Source organism: Manis javanica, chromosome 12 (assembly GCF_040802235.1).
Source record: "Manis javanica isolate MJ-LG chromosome 12, MJ_LKY, whole genome shotgun sequence".
NCBI lineage: Eukaryota > Metazoa > Chordata > Mammalia > Pholidota > Manidae > Manis > Manis javanica.
In genome coordinates, this window is record NC_133167.1 from 93,658,143 (window position 1) to 93,677,432 (window position 19,290).

General features: G+C 41.8%; 1 long non-coding RNA gene across 1 annotated transcript in view; it reads right to left on the minus strand.

The window, feature by feature from the left end:
* The window catches only part of LOC140845225 (uncharacterized), a 63,657-nt gene that overhangs the window by 18,032 nt on the left and 26,335 nt on the right, over nt 1-19,290 (minus strand). The window contains exon 2 of the long non-coding RNA XR_012123999.1: nt 16,412-16,472. This is a non-coding gene — a long non-coding RNA (uncharacterized lncRNA). The remainder of the gene's footprint in view (nt 1-16,411; nt 16,473-19,290) is intronic.

Sequence of the window (19,290 nt, forward strand, 5' to 3'; positions counted from 1 at the left end):
TCTGAGTTGCTGAGGAAAGCCAGCACTTTCCATCCTCGTTGGCACGTGACAGAAGCAGACCCAGGAGTCCAGCATGAAGGACTACTTTTGATCTTTTTATTAAAAGACTCAAAGGCCCAGAGGAAAAGCTCTCAGCCTCTTACCTCCTCATTCCTTGGGGAGGGTCAGAAGGCCATGCAATGGAGGGAGGACACTAAGTGAGCAAAGGCAAGTGCTGCCAACACTTCTGCTGGAGGCAACTTCTGCCATCTCTGGAGTGCGAAGTTGTAAGTGGATTTTTGACTGCAAGGGGTTGGGGGCTGGCGTTCCTAAGCCCCACTTTGTTCAAGGGTCAGCTGTACTTTAAAATGAGAGGATACCTACCACCTCACTCAAATAGGAGGCTGGACACAATCTCTAAAATCTCAGGTTGTGTAGTTGACTGATTCTTGCTTATCCATGTTTTCGTCTGTGTCCGAGGGACCCTGAGAGCAGGGCTACACATCAGTTATACTCAGAAGGGCCTACGCTCCGTTTAATATTCTGCGGTCACTGCCTTGAAATTCTGAATAATTTTTGAGCAAAGGGCCTCACATTTTCATTTTGCACTGGGTCCTGCCAACTGTGTAACTTGTCCTGCCTGAAAGCATGTATCTTGGACATCCCGTCCCCTGGAAAGCCTTTTCTGATTCCCCAAGAGAGCACTGGCTGCTCTTCTGGGCTATGTAGAGATCTGAGTTTTTTCCTCTAATGAGTCATATCACACCATTAGCCAGTCCTTCTCCACTGAGGAGCCCATTGAGGGCAGGAACGAAGATGTGTTCCCCTTGCGTCTCCAATGCCTAGTACAGCATCTGGCACTGCACACATAATAGTTTTCAATACATACTTCCTGAAGGAATTTCAACATTTTGAATGCACAATTTATATATCAAACAGACTTATGAACTTAATAAGAGTTATTAAACCTTATTATGTGCTAGGATCAGGATAGATAATTTAAATTACACAGAGCAAAACAAACAGGGCCCTTGACCTGGAACACTCAAGTGTAGAGACAGACACTTAACAAACAATCTAAAAATATGTATAATTACAAACTGTGGTGATTTCCCTAAAGGAAAAATACAGGGCACAGTAAAAGAGAACAATGGTCCCGAACTTGGATGCCCCCCAAGGAGCTTGATGGTAAGTCAGACTTGAAGGACGGAGTTATGGCGCCTCAATTAACCAGAGACTTCCAAGAAAGGGAAGAGTCTGTGCTAGGACCCTGAGGTGAGAGAATCTGCATTCCCTGATTTAGGGACTGACAGCAGGCCAGTGCTGAGCGAGTTTGCTGGGCATAAGGGATCCTGGCAGGAGGTGAGCTTGAAGAGACAGGCAGGGCCCAGATCTTCCAGGGCCTTGAAGGAATTTGGATTTTACTCAAAATGCAACGGGGAGCCTTTGAAGAGCTGTAAGCATTAGAGTTGCACCGCCCACCTTGTCTTGTCAACATGATTTCTTCAGCTGCATAGAGAAAGTAACTGGATGTGAGTGGACAACAAGAGTAATGCAGGTGTCAGGAGAGCTAAGGGAGGCCACAGCAGTGATGCAGGGAGAGAGAGGGCCAGCTTGGGCAAGGTGCCGGCAGAGACAGGAAGACAGATGGTTCGTGAGGTATTTGGGAGGAGGAACTGGTCAGTGATTAACACGGGGAATGAGGGAGAGTGAGAGGCTCTGAAAGACACCCGGGTTTCAGGCAGGGGTGACTGGATGGATAGAGGGCTGGTTATCAAGATGGTAAACCCTGAGAAAAGGACGCACCTGAGGTCAGAGTGGGGTGGGAGTCAGGAGTTCAGGTTTAAGTAGTTGGAGGACAGCATAATGTCAGAGGTAAAGGGGCACTATTAATCGTTTCCTGGTACAACAGGCAAACACTGGGAAACAGTCACTCAATGTGCACAGAGCTGTTTCTCCCGGAGACAGAATAAGAGTGGGAACCAGAGCAGGGAAGTGGAATGACACCCCTTACTCCTATATGCAGTGATCCACTTCACACACTTGCTCCAGTCTTGGTTCCTGTGTTGTTCTTCTCAAAAGGAAACCCCCTAGAAGATTCCTTGGAATTAAAGGCAGATACTGGTACCTGTTTCTGTGCTTGGCTGTTGAGAAACCAGACCAATATGGTGAGCACTGGTCCGGAAGCAGCCAGCGCCTGGAGGAAGTCACCAGCTCTCCATCCTACTCTGCAGGAAGGGGGCTGTGGGGAGAACTGCCTGCACTGGGCTGGCCACCAGAGGAAGCGGTGCTCCCAGAGTACTGGCTTCTGAGAAGGCCAAGAACTCAAGAGCACGTTCGGTGATGTGACTGAAGGTATTGTGGGGCTTCTGGAACTTCAGGGGACACAGGGAAAGGGTTGAGGGGGAAGAATGGGCGGAGTTTGGTTCAGAAGGGAAATCAGATGGGGATGTGATAAGCTGGTAATGACAGCAGGGGTACCATACTTGGACTTAGAGCAGTGATTAAACTGAACAGGAATGTGTCCTTGAGGAGATGGATGGGCAGGCAGTGTAGTGCTGTGGCCCCGAGCACGTCACCAAGTGGAATGGAGGTCCCGAGACCGCTGCTCCCTCAGCAGTGATAGAGCTGGAATGCAGGGTTGAGAGTCCTGCGGGAGCTGCTCTCAAACCGTGGGCGGGTCTCCAGCCCATGCGAACTCAGTTAGGGGAATTTTGACCCATTTGGATATAGACTTCTCATGTCAGAAAACCATGGAAGGAATGATATTCTGGGATTGGATGGGCTTCAAGCATGCTGTTTTATTTGTGTCACTTGATAACCTCTGCTCCTGTCTCCCACATAAACTAGAAAGTCACGACAATGTCTTGGATGAGAGTCGGTGGCTCCACCCTGGGTGGACATGAGGCAGTCTGTCTTACATTCTTATAAACTGTTGTTGGCTGGGAAGTGAGCCTGTTGGCCATCTTTTTAAATGACCTTTCTATACTAACTGACACATGGTGAGTGGTGTACAATACAGTGTTGCAAAATAATAACTTTTATGTAGTCTTTGAGGTTCCAGAAAGAACAGGACATAGATCTTTCTTGAAATGGCTCCTCCTTTGCTCCTTTTTCTTTTATTATTTCCAATGGTCAAAATATCCTTTGATGAGATTTGGTGGCCTGGATGAGAGACTCATTCACACATCCTCTAGTTTTTATATTGATTATACAATTAATCTCCTGGAATTGTGCATTTGGAAACACAGAAACTGTGAATTCCCTTGTTCTTGGTATGAGACCATCAAATGTCGGGAGGTGTGGGCTAACTACCCAAAGAGGACCCACTTTTATTGTTTAGAAAAATGACAATGGAATAGTTTCTACTTAGAGTAGAATAATAACCTATTATTATATGCTAGGCACTGGAATTACAGTGTAAGATAAACCTGCCCAAAAGTTTACAGTATCATAGGACAGTTACTGTGCATTATGACAGTCACTTATAGTGGCAAGTCTGGTGGCTATGAGCACACAGATAGGTGGCCCAGCAGGTAAAATAACAACAGCCAGACTGAGCTGTGAATGTTGAATAGAAGTCAACCAAATAAGGCTGTAATGTAAGTCCCTGACCTTCAAAACTTTAGTCATACACCCGTGTCGGCAAGTTTTTGAACATGGACCCCAAAATGTGAATATTTATTTATAAGTGATATTTTATCACTGCTGTGTATTTTGATATAAAATAAATGATATTATTTATAATTCAAATACATGGATACAAGTAGCCTCCACTTTTCAAAAGTTCATGTTATACCACTTTGCTTTTATGAAAGAGCTTCATTAGTACCTGTTTTCACTACCATAAAGAAATCTGAGGAGGATTTTCATTTTCATAAAAAAAAAAAATAAGAAGAGAGAACAGCATTCAGGGTTTGTTTTGCAATGAGCCCGTGTAGAGGCAGCGTGCCCCGTGCACTGAGAGAGGCTTGCCAAGCTCCTTCCCTAGGAACTACACTCAGCACCTCAGGTCCAGCCACGGCTCTGAACTGTGTGATGAGCTTCTGGGCTTTACCTCCATTTATTGTGTGCATCTGTTAGGAAGATGTGTCCTAAGGTATCAAAAAGCCTGAGAGGTTATTTTTTGGGTCTGGGAATCCTCAAATTTTTTTCCATATAAATTAAAGGTAATTGCTTCTTATGCCATTTGGCTTATGGAAGGTTTCATAAGAAAGCTGTACTTCAGGATATTGGGGGAAGCCTGAATATATATTTAATATTTATGAGCATATATAATAAATACTACTTTGAAAGATGAGATAAATATACAAAGATAAAAGTTCTAATCTTTTTCTCTCCCTCTGCAGTGGATTCTCTAATGTATCCCCCACACTGGGGACCACTGGCTGAGGCCAATCTGAGCCCAAGATTCTGATCCTAAGGCTGCAGTGGAATTTGGGACCGTGTTACCTGAAAGCTCTGCCACCAGCTCTTCTGAGGTACATCTGGGTCTGAGAACCATGGGCCTAGGTCAGTGTCAGATCATTTGAATTCTATCCACAAAAGATTCTAATGTGAATGTTTCCATTGCTTGGGAAAAGTCAACTCTTAGGCAACTTTCAACACTTAGAAAGATGAAAACAGCACCATCTCTTACCAAAGCAAAGATAATTTTCCCCAAAATTTCATGTTTTCTTCCTTTTTAAAAATATCATTTCTATGTTACTGAATAAAAGTATTTTGGCAGAGGATTCGGGGGGGAATTCCTCATTGGCTTGGCTGAATTTCTAACATCTCTTGCTAATTTTGACTTACTGGCCTGCTTGTTTACTCGTGAAGGCAGGCTTGCATTTTTCTGACTGAAATCTTCCAATCATGAAGGTGGTGGCAGGGGCTTGCGCTGCCTGGGCCAGCACTGTGACACAGACTGTCTCTATGAGGGGCCTAGCAACTTCAAGGGTGGTCTGTGTGTAAAGAACCCATGTTAATGCACAGATACAGTGTTGCAACGGTTCCCTAAAAAATAACTCTGAGAGCAGAACCCCTCCAAGAAATCAGCCTATGTGTATGAAGTTCCCGGTGTTGGGTGAGCAGAGCTGTTCTCTCCCTAGACTTGACCTTCCCCTTCCTTCTTTGTCAGGGCAGCCTCCTGCTGGCCCCACAACTCCTCATGGTCTTTTTTAGACACCAAGACTAACGATGGCTCCTCAAGCAGGTATGCTGGGCAGAAGGCCCGGGTGACAAAATTTCAGCATGACTTTTGCTCCTTTGCGGAAATCATTTGGAGATATTTTTCTTCCTCCATGAGACAGATGCTCTTTCCCTAACCAAGTCCCCAGGCTAACAGATGTATATTTATAAGTAAATGGAACTAGGGCATCTGTGATAGCACATTTCCATATCTAAATATTTATGGCGACAGAGGGGAGTACGGAAGGGGTAGTGTGAAAAGAACAATTAAATGTTTCAGATATTCTAATTTAAAAAAAAATTACACTTTCTGGTTGTATTACATATCTGCAGCTTTCAGGTCTTGAATTTTATAGATAGATTTTTACAGAGACATGCAGGCCTGTCTCCACAGGTAATATGCACACACGGGTAAGTACAGGAAGTCACAGATTGTCTTATTCGACGTGTGGGGGCACTCCGGTTATCATCTACAGAGATCAGGGGGGGATTAAGCTACACCAAAACTCAGCAAACAAAGCCAAGGAAACAAGCTAATGAGAAGGTTCCAAACCATAGTCATAAAACAATACTTTATTTTTAAAATAAAATAATGGTTTCTCTGGATAACTACTGCCTTTCTTCTGTCTCCTTCACTCTGACAAATTTCTCTTCTCTTTACTCAGAGAAAAATAAAAATTTTAGATGCTTTCCCTAGGTCATTTACTTCTTTTTTACTATTTGGTTTTCCCCAACACACACACCCTTTTTTTTTCTTAAAAGAGACAACAGTGGATACTAGAAATCAAAGTTACTTCTTTTTTTTTTTTTTTCTGGCCAGAGAGACAAAAGGCTAAAAGTTAAGGGCCTTTGGCATGCGCAGGGAAATCACTAGGGGGGATGAGAGGGTGGGGATGAAGCAGAATGGTTTGGGCCAGGAGGAGGTTCCAGCTAAGCTCTGGTCCCTACAGGCATCCAGACAAGTCTGGTGGGAAAAGCCTGCATGGAATTCATTTACTCAGTGGGACTGAGAAGTCACCTGGACACTTGTCTTAAGGAACAGGAAGGTCAGACACAATTAGCCCATTTCATTCTCTCACTTATTCATCCATTTGACAAAGATTTCTCCAGCCCCTGTTGTGTGCCAGGTACTCCTCTCGGAGCTGGGGATACAGCAGTGGACAAAGTCCCTGTGCTCATGGAGATATGTTCCAGAGGGGAGGATAGACAAAAGACAGAAGGGTAAATATGTGGAATGTCAGAGGGGGTAAGCGCTAAGGTGAAAACTGAAGGTGGTGAGAGAGAAATGGGGAGAGTCCTTAGGGGAGTGAGGGAGCACCTCCCCGCTTGATGAGGAGCCCAGTGGGCTGTGCTTAGGGATGCTCAGGATGCTCTGGGAAGCTCAGCAATGCTCAGGGATGCTTAGGGATGTGTAGGGATGCTCAGGATGCTGAGGGGTGCTCAGGATGCTCTGGGATGTTCAGGGAAGCTAAGAATGCTCAGGGATCTTCAGGGATGTTCGGGAGGCTCAGAGATGATCGGGGATGTGGAGGTTGGCCAGCAGCACCCACAGCTGCAGAGGCAAAGGCCCCTGATTCTGGCTGCAATTCAAAGCCAAGACACCTCTTACTGTTTCTGAGTCAGATAAAACCTCAATAGAATGTAGAGGCTGGGAAGGACCCTGAGAAGCTGTAGATTATGGTATTACAACTGGAAATGAGGTGTTTCCCATAAGCTTGTCTAAGTCAGAATACACAATGCATTTTTCACTTGTTTGTTTATTCAGTAAATATAAATATTCACGGAACACCTACTGTGCACCAATTTTCTAAGAACATAATTCTTTTCTAATTGAACTAAGAATGACATAAAAATATTACCACAAACTAATTGCTATTAGAGCAAAAGATAAATACAAACACCTAGGCACAAACTGTTACGCTTAGAAGCAATTCTCAACCTGTTAAAAATCATTACTTAATCTAGTCCTGGTCATACTCAGGACCAAGGTAAAACTAGCTTACTAATTGACTTCTCTTAAACTCAAAAATCTTTCTTGGGAGTATTTTAGATTTTGGCATTTTGGTCAGAGCACACTGTTTTCAACACCAGCATCATCAAGGAACTCATCAGAAATGCAGAATCTCAGGCCTGCCCCAGAGCTACTGAATCAGGACTGCACATTTTAATTAGATTTCTGAGTGATTTGTGCACATATTAAAATTTAAGAAGTACTGCTACAGACAATATCTAGTCTTTTTCTAACAGGAAATCTCTCTTTGGATCTTGCAAGGAAGGCCACATTGTCCTTCTGAACTTACAGCTAAAAGACCTCCCCATCTCTGTTACCTGTAGGTATATGTTCTGTCCTGTCCCAGTGGCCCAGAGGTCTTCCCAGCAAGCCCTGTCCCTCTCTGAGTGTGAGCACACACTTGCTACCTCTAGATTCCCCACACCCACCAAGAACTGGGGCAGAGGTGGCTAACATCCATACTCAGCCCACCATGGTGGCACTATTGTGACAATGGGGTGAATCTTTTTAGGGTTCCACCTCCTGCCTGTTCCTTCCCTCTTGATTCAAATCCCTAGAAGCTCATTTAGTCCATGCATCTCTGCCCCTTCTTGGTTGGGGGCTCCCTGGCATGCCCATTTGGACTCTACTCCCTGTCTGCCTCCCTGAACTGCTGCAGAATGAATGTCTAGGGCCTTGGGCCCACTAACAAATGTAATCATGGCAGAGAAACCAGTGGCGGCAAAGCAGTCAGGCTGACTGGACTGTGCTGCAGATCCCTTCTGGAAATTTGCTAATCTCATGACCATGAATCCATGCCAGGCAGCTGCTGCCAGCTCCCTCCTCCAAGCTCTTACTCCTGGCTATCCAACGCTGTTGTTATACTCATCATGGATAGTCCCTTGTTTAAAACAAAACAAAATAAAATCCAAGAAGAGGCATGTTATAGATATAGGATCACACACATTATCTAGTACATGCCCACTTCCTTTCCCTAGTCAGCTGGGATCATTTTTCCCTCCTCTATGAGGTATTTCAGCTCACTGTATTTGCTGATTAATTACTATTTGTGCACCAAAATGTTTTTCTTCCTAATAGCTTGATTAGGTTTTTAAAAATCATTCATATGTTTAATAGGGAAAAAAAGAAAAGAAACCAAGATCTCCAATCCAAAAGCTGAGTTTAAAAAAATAATGTTTAGAATATTCATATTTGACCTGATTGTTTATAGTTCATGATGCATGATCAAAACCAAAAGTTTCTGTGATGACTGCCCTTGCACTGTTCACCATGTAAGAACTTATTCACTATGTAAGAATTTGTTCACCATCTAAGAACTTGTTCGTTATGCTTCAGAAGATTGGAGACTGTTGAGAACTAGGCTTGGGGTTGATTAATGATTGTGCATTGAGTCCCCTATACAGAATTTTATTGTTGTTAACAACCATTTGATCAATAAATATGAGAGATGCCCTCTCAAAATAAAAAATAAAAAATAATAAAAAATAATGTTTAAAGGGACTACACATTTTTTTCCCCCATAAATATTTTAAAGTATTTTAACAGATACAAAACTATTCCTCAGTCTTCCTGGTAGGACACTACCTGAGTTATGGGGTGTAGCTTCGACAGTGAACTAATCATATTTATAGAGAATCTAGTAGGCAGAGCTCCATGAGAGAAAATAATAATGTGCCTTGCCAATCACACACAATGCCTGTCTCAACATGGTGATGTATGTGGGTAGCGTGAACTCAGCATGGCACCGAGTCCTTTCCCTGTAGACCCCAGGGAGGCCTGCAGGCTGAGAGCTGGAGCCCTCCCTCTATGAAGCTAATGCAATGGATTCTTGGGTCTGGTTGGCTGTTTTTGAGCAAATGAAATAAAAGTTCTATATAGTATGTTTTTCAGATCGTGCTACTTATGACAAATGGCAGCATTGTACAGTACACTGATGTCACCTGAAAGTAATCTGGAACCCAAGCATGACTGCTTTCAGTGAAGGTGACCATCCATGAATGTCTACCTCCACCTTGGACATACTGTTGGGAAGCATTTGTATCTACAGCATGAATTCTACCAAGTGCCACCCAAGGGCACTTCCTTATGCCCTGCCACTACCTACCATATCCAATGCTTTCTCTCTGTCCAACTTTCACATACTGTGCAATTACTATGCTGTCTTCCTTCTTCCTCTCCCTTGACTGTTCATTAGGCCCAGTTACGGGAAGCTCTTGGAGGAGCAAAGTTGTTCTGCCTTTGGAGGCCAGAACATATATAGAGATGACGACCATGCATATGCTCGGAGGGCAGCCAGTGGCAATGCTTGCTTTTCCGGGGCAGGACATGTTCTCATTAGGAAGCCTGCAGTAATATCCTCCTCTGAGCTTACACACAAGTCAGGGCCCACTGCCATCACCATTGCTGTGCCCAACATTTTGGAGTGATGAGGAGATTTCCAGTCCTGTACATTCCAGTTCAGTGGGTACGTCCAGGACAAACACATTTTGTTAAACTGAGAGCAGTCTTGGAACTTACTCTATTGAATGTTAGAGGTATAAACAGCTATCTGGTTGCATGGTCTGAGAATTCTGCCACCCACCCACATAAGTGAAAATCCAAAAAAAGGTCCTTATCCTTTCTAACTTCAAAGAAATAGATTTCCAGTATTCCTAAAGTTCTGGTAGCATTTATGTTACATTAGTATATATTTAACAATATAGTAGCATTTGGCATTTCTTGTATTTGAAAGTTATATGTATCTATTTCAAAGAAAATGCAATTTTCAGGAATCCTGAAGAATACTTGGTCCTTGGCTTGATAATTGCTGACTTAAGAAACTAGTCTATGTCATGAAAATATCTTTTACTTGCAATTACTGCTGCAAAAAGGATGCATTTCTTTTTTTCTTTTTTTTTTTTACTTTATATTATGGAAGATTTCAAATATACACAGAAGCATAGAGATAAGACATGATTTAAGCAGCCCATATGTACGCCCGTCTCACAGCTTCAACAATCATCAGTTGATGGCCAGTTGAGAGCTCTGGCAGCTCTAGGCTGGCACTCCCACCTGGCACCAATCAGGGGAGCTGAGTAGCAGCTGCTCCCTTTGTTGGGCATGTGCTTGCCAGTTTGCCATCTGGCCCATTCACAAACTCACGTCACCTGCCTGGACCCTGTGGCTATTTGAGTTTGCAACTCCTGTGCCTCCCCTCCAGCCTTCTCCCTGTTCTGGCTCTTTGGCTCCCAAAACAGCTGAGCCTGAAGTGAGGTGGGGGCGCTGGGGAGAAGGGTAGGCTAGGAGGAAAGCAGAATGGATGATCCAAAGACAACATCTTTATTGGCCTCAATTCAAGAAGCTGTGAATTGAGTTAGACCATGATACAGGAACCAAGAAAGCATAAGTAAAACTAAAAATGAAAACAAAGAACAGGAAGAGCAGTGTGGGTGTGAGTCTGGCATGGGTTGAAGAAGCACAGGAAAAAAATGGAGAAGCAGGTAGGAAAGATGAAGAGCTGAAAATGTTGAGGAATGAAGGGCAGTAGTAGGGGAGAAGGGAGAAAAGGGAAAATAGGGGCAGAAGCACAGTGACCATAACAGTGACTATTAATGACTATTAAAAACCAACTTCTTTGCCAGTGGATAACAGTCTTCACAAAGTATAGTCCCCAGCCTGCTTAGGAATTTCTGGGGAATTCTTATCTAGATGCAAACAGACCAGGGGTCCTTTTCTCCCTGTTCCAGACAACATTCCTTTTACCGATGGTCAGACCAGTTCTCTAGGTTTGGGACTTGAAGGGTAGCAAATGGGACTTAAGGCCAAGAGGATGTCTGATGCTTGTCGCCTTTGCAGCTAGGTGTTCCCTTCCGTCCACTGAGGGTGCTGGTCAGCTGTTGCAGCGTGACCAAGAGGCCCAGAAGAGGCCTGACTGCTTCAAAAGAACCGCACGGGGTAACTAAAGGGCCTCGGCACCCCTTCATGCTACTCTTTACTGATATCAGAAATAGCTGAAGGGTGAAGGAGTGATAAGGTGCAGAAAGGAGAGTCATTTGGTCCCTGTAACAGTTTCTAGAAATCCCCTTACCCCAAAATGTGCATGTAATTGTTGGAAATCAGGAAATCTGAGAATAGAAATTACTCACATAAGACCTGCTTTAAGAAAAGAGGGGGGAGGGGGATAGGAGGACTTTGCTTTCTTGGGGAGAACAGAGCAATCTGATACCGGGAGGATGTAATATACTTAAGGAGAACATCTGATATGGGGAGGATGTAATATACTTAAGGAGAACCTGCCAGCAGAACCACCCTGCTGGTCTTAGGGTGCATAGCCCCAGGAAGCAGAGGGCCAACGGTCTAAGCTCGGAGCATCACCCAGATGAGGAGGTAATTTCCTCATCTTCAGACAGCTAGTTTTAGAAGAGGCACCAGGTTAAAGGGGAAGATGGTGAACTTCCTCTTCTTGTACAAGAACTTGGACTATATCTGTTCAGTTGTTAGTACATGCCTTTCTGGAAGTGCTATCGACTCTTCCATTTGGATCTTGCATATTTCTTACTAGGATATTCCTAAGGATTTTATTTAGTATTTCTATTGAAAGTAAGAGTCTTATTGAAATTTTCAACTGGTTAGTTCCAGTGAGTCTAATGTTATCTTCACTTCTACGTAAATCTTTAATGTATATATCTTGCTGGATCAATTTGCAGGTATCTTATTTAGGAATTTCACCTTTGTTCGTATGTGAGATTGCGTATCATTTTCTCATGTTCTCTTTGCCTAGTTTCGCCATGAGAGTTATGCCAAAAATCATAAAATGAAATGAGTGGGATCATATATCTTTCTAAGCTCTGGAACAGTATTCACAATACTAGAGGTATCTCCTCTTGAAAGCTTGTTAGAATGTACTTTTCAAAATTCCAAACCTAGTGGCATTTATTAGGAACATATCTTTGCCTTTTTCAGATTTTGAGTGTGTGTGTAGGTGTTTGCATCTCAGGACTCAGAAGAAGACCAAATTTTGGCTAATATTTTTTATCTCCACAAAAAATCATAACTTGCACTTGTATTTTCCATTGTATCTCAGACCAAGTCACAAAAAGTATTCCTTTATGGTTTTAGAGATTTCTTGAGCTCTGTTCTTTCTCAATCCTAATTTTGCTTGTGTATGTGTTTTCACGCTTGTTCTTAACAGGTTCGCCAAAGATTTCTCTGTTTGGTGAAGAACTAAGTTTTTGCTCTGTTCGTCAATCCCACTACTTTTTCATATTCATAACATTTTGCTTAATGAGTTGCTTTGTTTCATTTTTCCTTCTAAGGGTTTGCTTTGTTATCTTTATCACTCTTTGAGTATATACTTTGTTTATTTTCAGTCTTTCCTATTGAATTAGACCTTTTTCCTACCCACTCCTACTTAATATTTCTGTCAGGAGTGGACCAGATCCACTCCTCATTCAAAGTGGTCACACAGGACTTAGTCTGAGGATTATTGCCTCTTGGCAAAAAAGGCTCCCTCCCTCTTGCAGTTGCTGAACTGAGAGTGTGTACACCAGGCACTATAGGTGACCCTCATGTTACATTCACATCTAGAGAGTTTACCTGAGAATAAAAGCAACATGGAGGAAACAACAATTAATGATATTTTTTTTTGAGCTCCTGGATCTAACCATGTCTGACTTTTTAATACATAAGCCAGTATGTTTTCCCATTTGCTTAAGCAAGTTTGAGTTGGGTTTCAGACCTTTGTAAATTAAGGAATCCTACTCTGTCTTCTGATAAAGATATATCTATAGATTTTTCTCTGAGCATTGCCTGTATGCTGTAGGTTTTGATACATTTTTGCTTATTGTACTTCATTTCTAAATAGCTAGCAATTTCTATCCTAATTTCTCCTTTAGGTTAAAGACTTCAGAGATTTTAATTCCTGTTGGATTGTTTTAAATTTGTTTTTTTGTTTCTCTATTTGATGTTGATTTTCTTACATTGCAATCAGTGACTGTGGTTTAATTTTTGCTTGATTAGAAATTACAGAATTTGTTAGGATTTTTTTTGTGTTAATACATGACAGTTTTAGGAATGTTCCATGTATATTTAAAAAGTATGTGTATATGGAATTTTATTGTTGTTAACAACCATATGATCAATAAATATGAGAGATGCTCTCTCAAAAAATAAAAAAAAAGTATGTGTATATGTTTTATATCTACATACAGGTAACTTTGTTTTTTGTGTAATACTTTGTAACCAATAATACATGCACACTAGTTTAAGTTTATTAATTGTATGACTTGAATCCTATATATCTGTATCTGTCTGTCTATTTTAATGGGAAATGTTCTAAAATATCCCTTTGGGATTACGAATTTTATTTTTCTTTGTACTTATACAAGTTCTTGCTTCATAGAGCTAAGGCAATTTGTTGGTTACATCAGGATTCATGTTGTAATTTCCTGGATAATTGCCCCTCTTCAGAATATGAAATATATCCTTTTTTTTCTTTTGATGCCTTTTTCTTTTGAATTCTTTGAATTCTATTTTGTCAGATATTATGTTGCCACACTTGGGGTTTTCTTGTTGCCATCTGTTTTGTAAATCTTTTCTCCAAAGATTTCTTTCTGTGTTATACCTGTATCCCTTATAAGCAGCCTGTAGTTGAATTATCCTGTTTTTGTTTTTCACCCCATCTGAGAATATTTAGTTGGTGAATGTAATCCACTTATTTTATCCTAATAGAGTTAATTTCTGAGAGTAGAAATAAACTATAACCAGTTGATGTTATAGTTCCACTCAGGGACATACTCCTGTACTGTTTTTTAGATTATTTCCCTATGTTTCTTTCTAATATCTTCCTCAACACAGATGTTATACTTTTTGGAGACATTCTCTATGACTTTTCATTTTCCCATTTTCCCTCTCCTTGTCCTTTTGAACTGTCTTCTCAGACAATTCCTTGGCTCTATTCTCCAGTGCACTGCTTTTAAGCTTTGTGTCTTTTACTATTAGAACCTCTGTTGCAATTGTTATTTCAATGATCATGATTTTTTACGTTCAGTTTCCCTGATTAATATTCATATAACCGAAGTTTGTTTTAGGGATATGTGATTTTCTTATTCCCTCTAAAGATAGATACTATTTATAATAACATTTCTTTAAATGTTCCCACCTCTTTTTTCTATCAGCCCTGTTTTCTTTCATTTGAGCTCCTTTGTGTCTAAGTTTTGGTGTCTCTCTCAGGTTGTTTATTTACCTCATATGTAGGTACTTCTGGCACGGGCTCACATTTGTATTTGAGACTATCTTGCCTACTTGGATATATTATGCCTTTCTGTGTCTCTGGTGATGTAGGGGGAGAGGCAGAGAGCGCTCTCAAGGTGCTGTACTAGTCAGTAACTGGTACTGCACGTGCCCCCTGGGCAGGGGCTGCTTCTTGGAACCAAAGTGCCCATGTTCACTGCTCCCACACTGGACCAAAGGAAACCAGTCCCACTGCCATTCTGCAGTATCTCAAATTTCATTCTGTTCTTTCCTGTATCCCCTGGGAGCTGGGAACACCTCAGAACCGCACCCACCATGGGCAACAGCCCTCTCTCTCTCTACTTGGGCTGCTTTGCTTTGCTTTGATTTGATTATGAATGTGAAAATTTTTAATGTGCCAGATCAGACTAGTAGCCAACCTCGTATTCACTCCTGGTGTCATTTAATAGAACTGAGTCCTTTCAGAACCTAAGTTTCAGAAAGCCTCACATTTTTAATACATACATTAAATATTTATACCTTGAATTTGCCTAAAGACCATCCCCTTTTAAAAGCAAGGAAACATTTTCTAATTTAAAATGAGATGTTCCTCAGAATTATACTGCACACTTCAATGTGTTCCATGGGGTTCATAAATAGTCAAAGCAGCACCTGTTCTAAATCTTAATTGCTTTCTTCCCATGAAAACTAAGGTTGGAGGTGTTGGTGAATTGATTTGTATCACATAATACGGCTGCAGACTCCGCTTTGGCATACACAATAGAGAAAACGGAACACGCTGCTGAAATTTTTCCCAAGAAGGAAAAGCTTAATTGTAATTGTTTCAGGTACTCAAGTCAAGTAGCTGCTAATGAACATGATGGTGTTAGTACTACTTATCATCTGATGTCACACATACGTGTGGACATCCAAAGAGACCAAGGAGGTGGCATGATTTGTCTGATAACAATAGAAACATTCTAGAACCTGGCAACTCGGTGTAGCATAAACCATCCTTTACATTCTACCTCTCACTTCAGTGTGTCCCTCTGGGTAAAGGAGCCCTATTTCTGAGCCCACCTGCTCTAGTCTGGGGGCACACTGCTCGCCTTCCCTGGACCTGGCTGCCTCATTCCTTGAGAAGGCTAGAGTCAGGCATGGGGAGCACACAGCAGCTGTCACAGGGGATGCTGGCACCAGCTCCAAGACTCTATGAATAAAATTTACTTCAGAAAAATGTATGGGGAAAGGCCCCTTTTGTAAACTAAACTGTATTTCTAAAATAACTTTGATATTTCCCCCTTAAACAAGTAATATGTGTACTTCAGAAAAAAATATTAAACAGGCAGAGAATTGAAGGAAGAAAATTTCCTGTTCTGCTTCATCAATTGCATTTTAAATGTCCTGGAGGGAACATAAAACCTTAAAAATCAAAAGTGAATCTTTGTGTAATATGGATATTTATTAGATTTTTCATGTAATAAATCTACTCTGAAACAGGTTTCCTGGTATTTCCTGACAGATGCTCACCTATTCATACAGCCAGAATTTCTAGAATCCTCTAGTTTAAGGCCACGCCTCATCCCTACTGCTGTCTATACCATACGTTGAGTTAATGCTACACCTTCCTGTGCATACCTGCAGCTTCTGGTTCAACTTCACCCTGTGGGGCAGAGGCCCTCGTCCTGTGATGGACTTGCCATCGCCTGGCCTATGGAAGCTCTAATGATTCAGTGATTCAATACCAATGATTCAAATACCAACTGAGCTTTCCTACCATCATATTATAAATCCGCTTAAGGAAAAAAAACACTTTAAAAGCATGATTTACTTTTGGAGATGATTTTAGCATTTTTTTTCCCCCAGTTACTTGGGCAGCAGTAGGATGTAGGGGGGCAGGGTGGGGAACAGGTAACTCCCTGGGGGGAGGTTGAAAGGGTCCTTCAGCTGAAAGGGCCACTTGGCCCACCTATTTCATTAAATGCTTAAGTGCAGTAATCAGACTCAAACATATACCAATGAGCTAGCTGGAGAACTTACAAGTGCATAGGCCATTTCACATCTTAGGTCTTAGTTCAAATGTTGTGCTGACAATCCCTATCTGAAATAGAACAAGGAGCCACGTTATTAGCATGAAAGGAAGCCAGGCTTATTAATTCAGTCACAGTCTCGCAGATTCCCAGTTCAGCGTCTTGTGTTAATGAAGCATGCGTAGTAGTTGACAGTAGCCGTTGAAACTAGCTGTCATATTTATGGTTTACCAGAACTTTTTCTCCTGAGATTTCTAAGAATGTGACAAGGATTTCCCAGTAAGCTAGTATTTTACTTCCCTGGGTTTATTTGCGATGTAAGTAAATGCAGGATGTGAGGGAAAAAATATGTATTTTTACAAAGAACATTAATCTTATGCTCCAAAAATGTCTTTTCTTGCATAAAAAGATAGGTATTCATTGCACTGTCTTATTATTCAGAAAGCATATCATTTCAGAACACGTTGACTGGAACAAGCAAATGAATAGTGCTCAAACACAAACTACCCTCACACTTATGAGATATATTCACGGTAGGCACATATTCACAAATATATGTCTATTTTAGGTCTTCACATAGATATGATTTGGAAGCCATTTTACTTGCTTTGGGTGTATTTACCACATGTAAGTTATCTGTGTTTATAATTTCCAACATATTTTAGACAGCACCACCTGTGAAGTATTAATTTACTATTGGAAGTAACTTATAAAACACTAGAACTCTGTGGCTGTTGGGATCTACCTATAGTGAGTTTATAAGGGCTTAATCATTTAGATGAAGGGCCTACTTGGCATTGTGCTAGTAAAATAAGACCCAATCTCTAGGTCTTGGGGAGATGATGCTTCAACAGAAGGACAATATGTTTAGGGGTGGGGAGGATCAACTGTTACAGGTGCTGGTAATAGATACACATCTGGACCAAATGGTCCATTCGGTATCTCAAGGTGACATGCTGACTCAGTTATAAGGGCAACACAATAAATGGAACTGTAACAGTGACCCCAGGGGCAGAGTGAGTGAAGTGGGTTCCAGCTACTATCCTGAAGCTCTTCATACAATTGTGTTTCTCCCTGAAAACTGCCAGCTGTGGCTGACGCATGCTCCCTCATTCCACATCAACCAAAAGGCACAGAGTTCACAACACTTCTTACAGATCTACACACTGCCTTGCTATATCATTCTTGTATTTGAAAGGAACTAATCTATTTCCGGTTGTATATTTTCCTTCCTTGGGTGGGTTAAAAAAAAAAAAGATAGCAATGATTTCAACCTGCCTATTTAGGGTTTCTCAGCAATTTGTGTTTTCTCAGCAGTCTGTGGTTCAATGTGTCAAAGGAGTGGTTCTCAGCTGGGGCAACTGTGTCGCCTCAAAGATACTTAGTAATGTCTGGAGACATTTTTGGTTGTCATTGGAAGCGGGTGGCATGCTGCTAGTGTGAGAGAGGTCAGGGATGCTGGTAAGTAAACAGCCTATGATACAGCTGCCTGCAACAGTTATACAGTCCCAAATGTCCACGGCAGTGAGGTTGAGAAACCGCCCTTGTTGGAGGATAACATGACATTTTTAAAGCAGTAGCTAGAGAGAAAAATTGGAATGATGGTCTGAGTGGAAGGGGTTAACACTTTTCCATAATTTGGTCTCTCCTTGAGAAAGCTTAAAGGCATCTCTATCCACTGCTAGACACCGAAAGCAAAATCTACAGCAGGAGGCGACATGGCTTGTGACCTGTCTGAACTGGGAGTCACAGCATTGCTGCTCTGGGGGCAATTCCTTCCCTTCTAACCCGCTCACCTATGCATGCACCCACCCTCCCCTCTCTCCCAATGCAGTGAACCTTCTACCCTTCACTGTCTGCACTTTTGGCAATCCTGGGTTGGTATCAGTTCTTAAATGGTGTTTAATACCACCCACCAGATACTCAACTCCAGAGTTCGCATCCTAATTTCAGACAGCTGAATAGTTCTTCAAATTAAAGAATTTTGATGGCAGGAGCTGATAACAACTGTGCACATTTTTTTTCTGGCATTCACAGAGAGACGTGCATTTCAAAAGGCTGCCTCTTCTTTTCAGGATGTCATCAGAAGAAAAATAAAGCAATTTACCTTTTGAAGTCTTCCTATTTTTTTTTTTTTTTAAGAATAGGTTGGGGAGAGTGACAGAAAGAATGAAAAAAGGAGCTTTCTCTGAAGGAAATATTCGAGACAGATGACTTGATTTAGGGCTCTTACATGCCCTTAGCTTTTAAATAGTCTGAATACTCAGCAAATCTGAAACAAAGACGGTTCTAAAAAAGAAACCCATGGCTAGGACTGTGGGTAATAAAATGTGCTTTGAACAATATGATCACTGTGTGTGAGTGTTTCAGATGATGACCAGAACATACACACAAAAATCTTTGTTCTTTGGTTCTGTTCTAATCTTAGAATGAGATTAGACCTTGTGATCTTGCCACTGTGGAATTTTGCTTCCCATGGAAATAGCCACTCCTTTCTTAACAGTGATAAGAGGACAGTACTTCAAACAGAGATGTCCCAAGGCGGAAGTGCCAAAGATGTGGCACATGCCTGGCACAACTGCTGGTCCCCCCTGCCTTCCTTTCCCATGGGCAACCATTGAGTAACCAAGGCCTCTTTCTGGTTGAGCCCAAGCAAGGCCCCAGAATCCTCACATGGCATTCCTTTCTGTCTATCGCACCTGAAGGGCTCTTAATGTTGAATGGAAGATTTTCTGGACAGAGGCTCTTCACTGTCCTCTTTGTCACCCATGCCACACAGCCCAACCCATATTGTTTATGAAATGTAGCCAAGAAAGCACACTACTCTCACTGACCAAAAACACCTGTAAATGCTGAATCATCACATGAGCTAGTTGGTTTGAATAAATG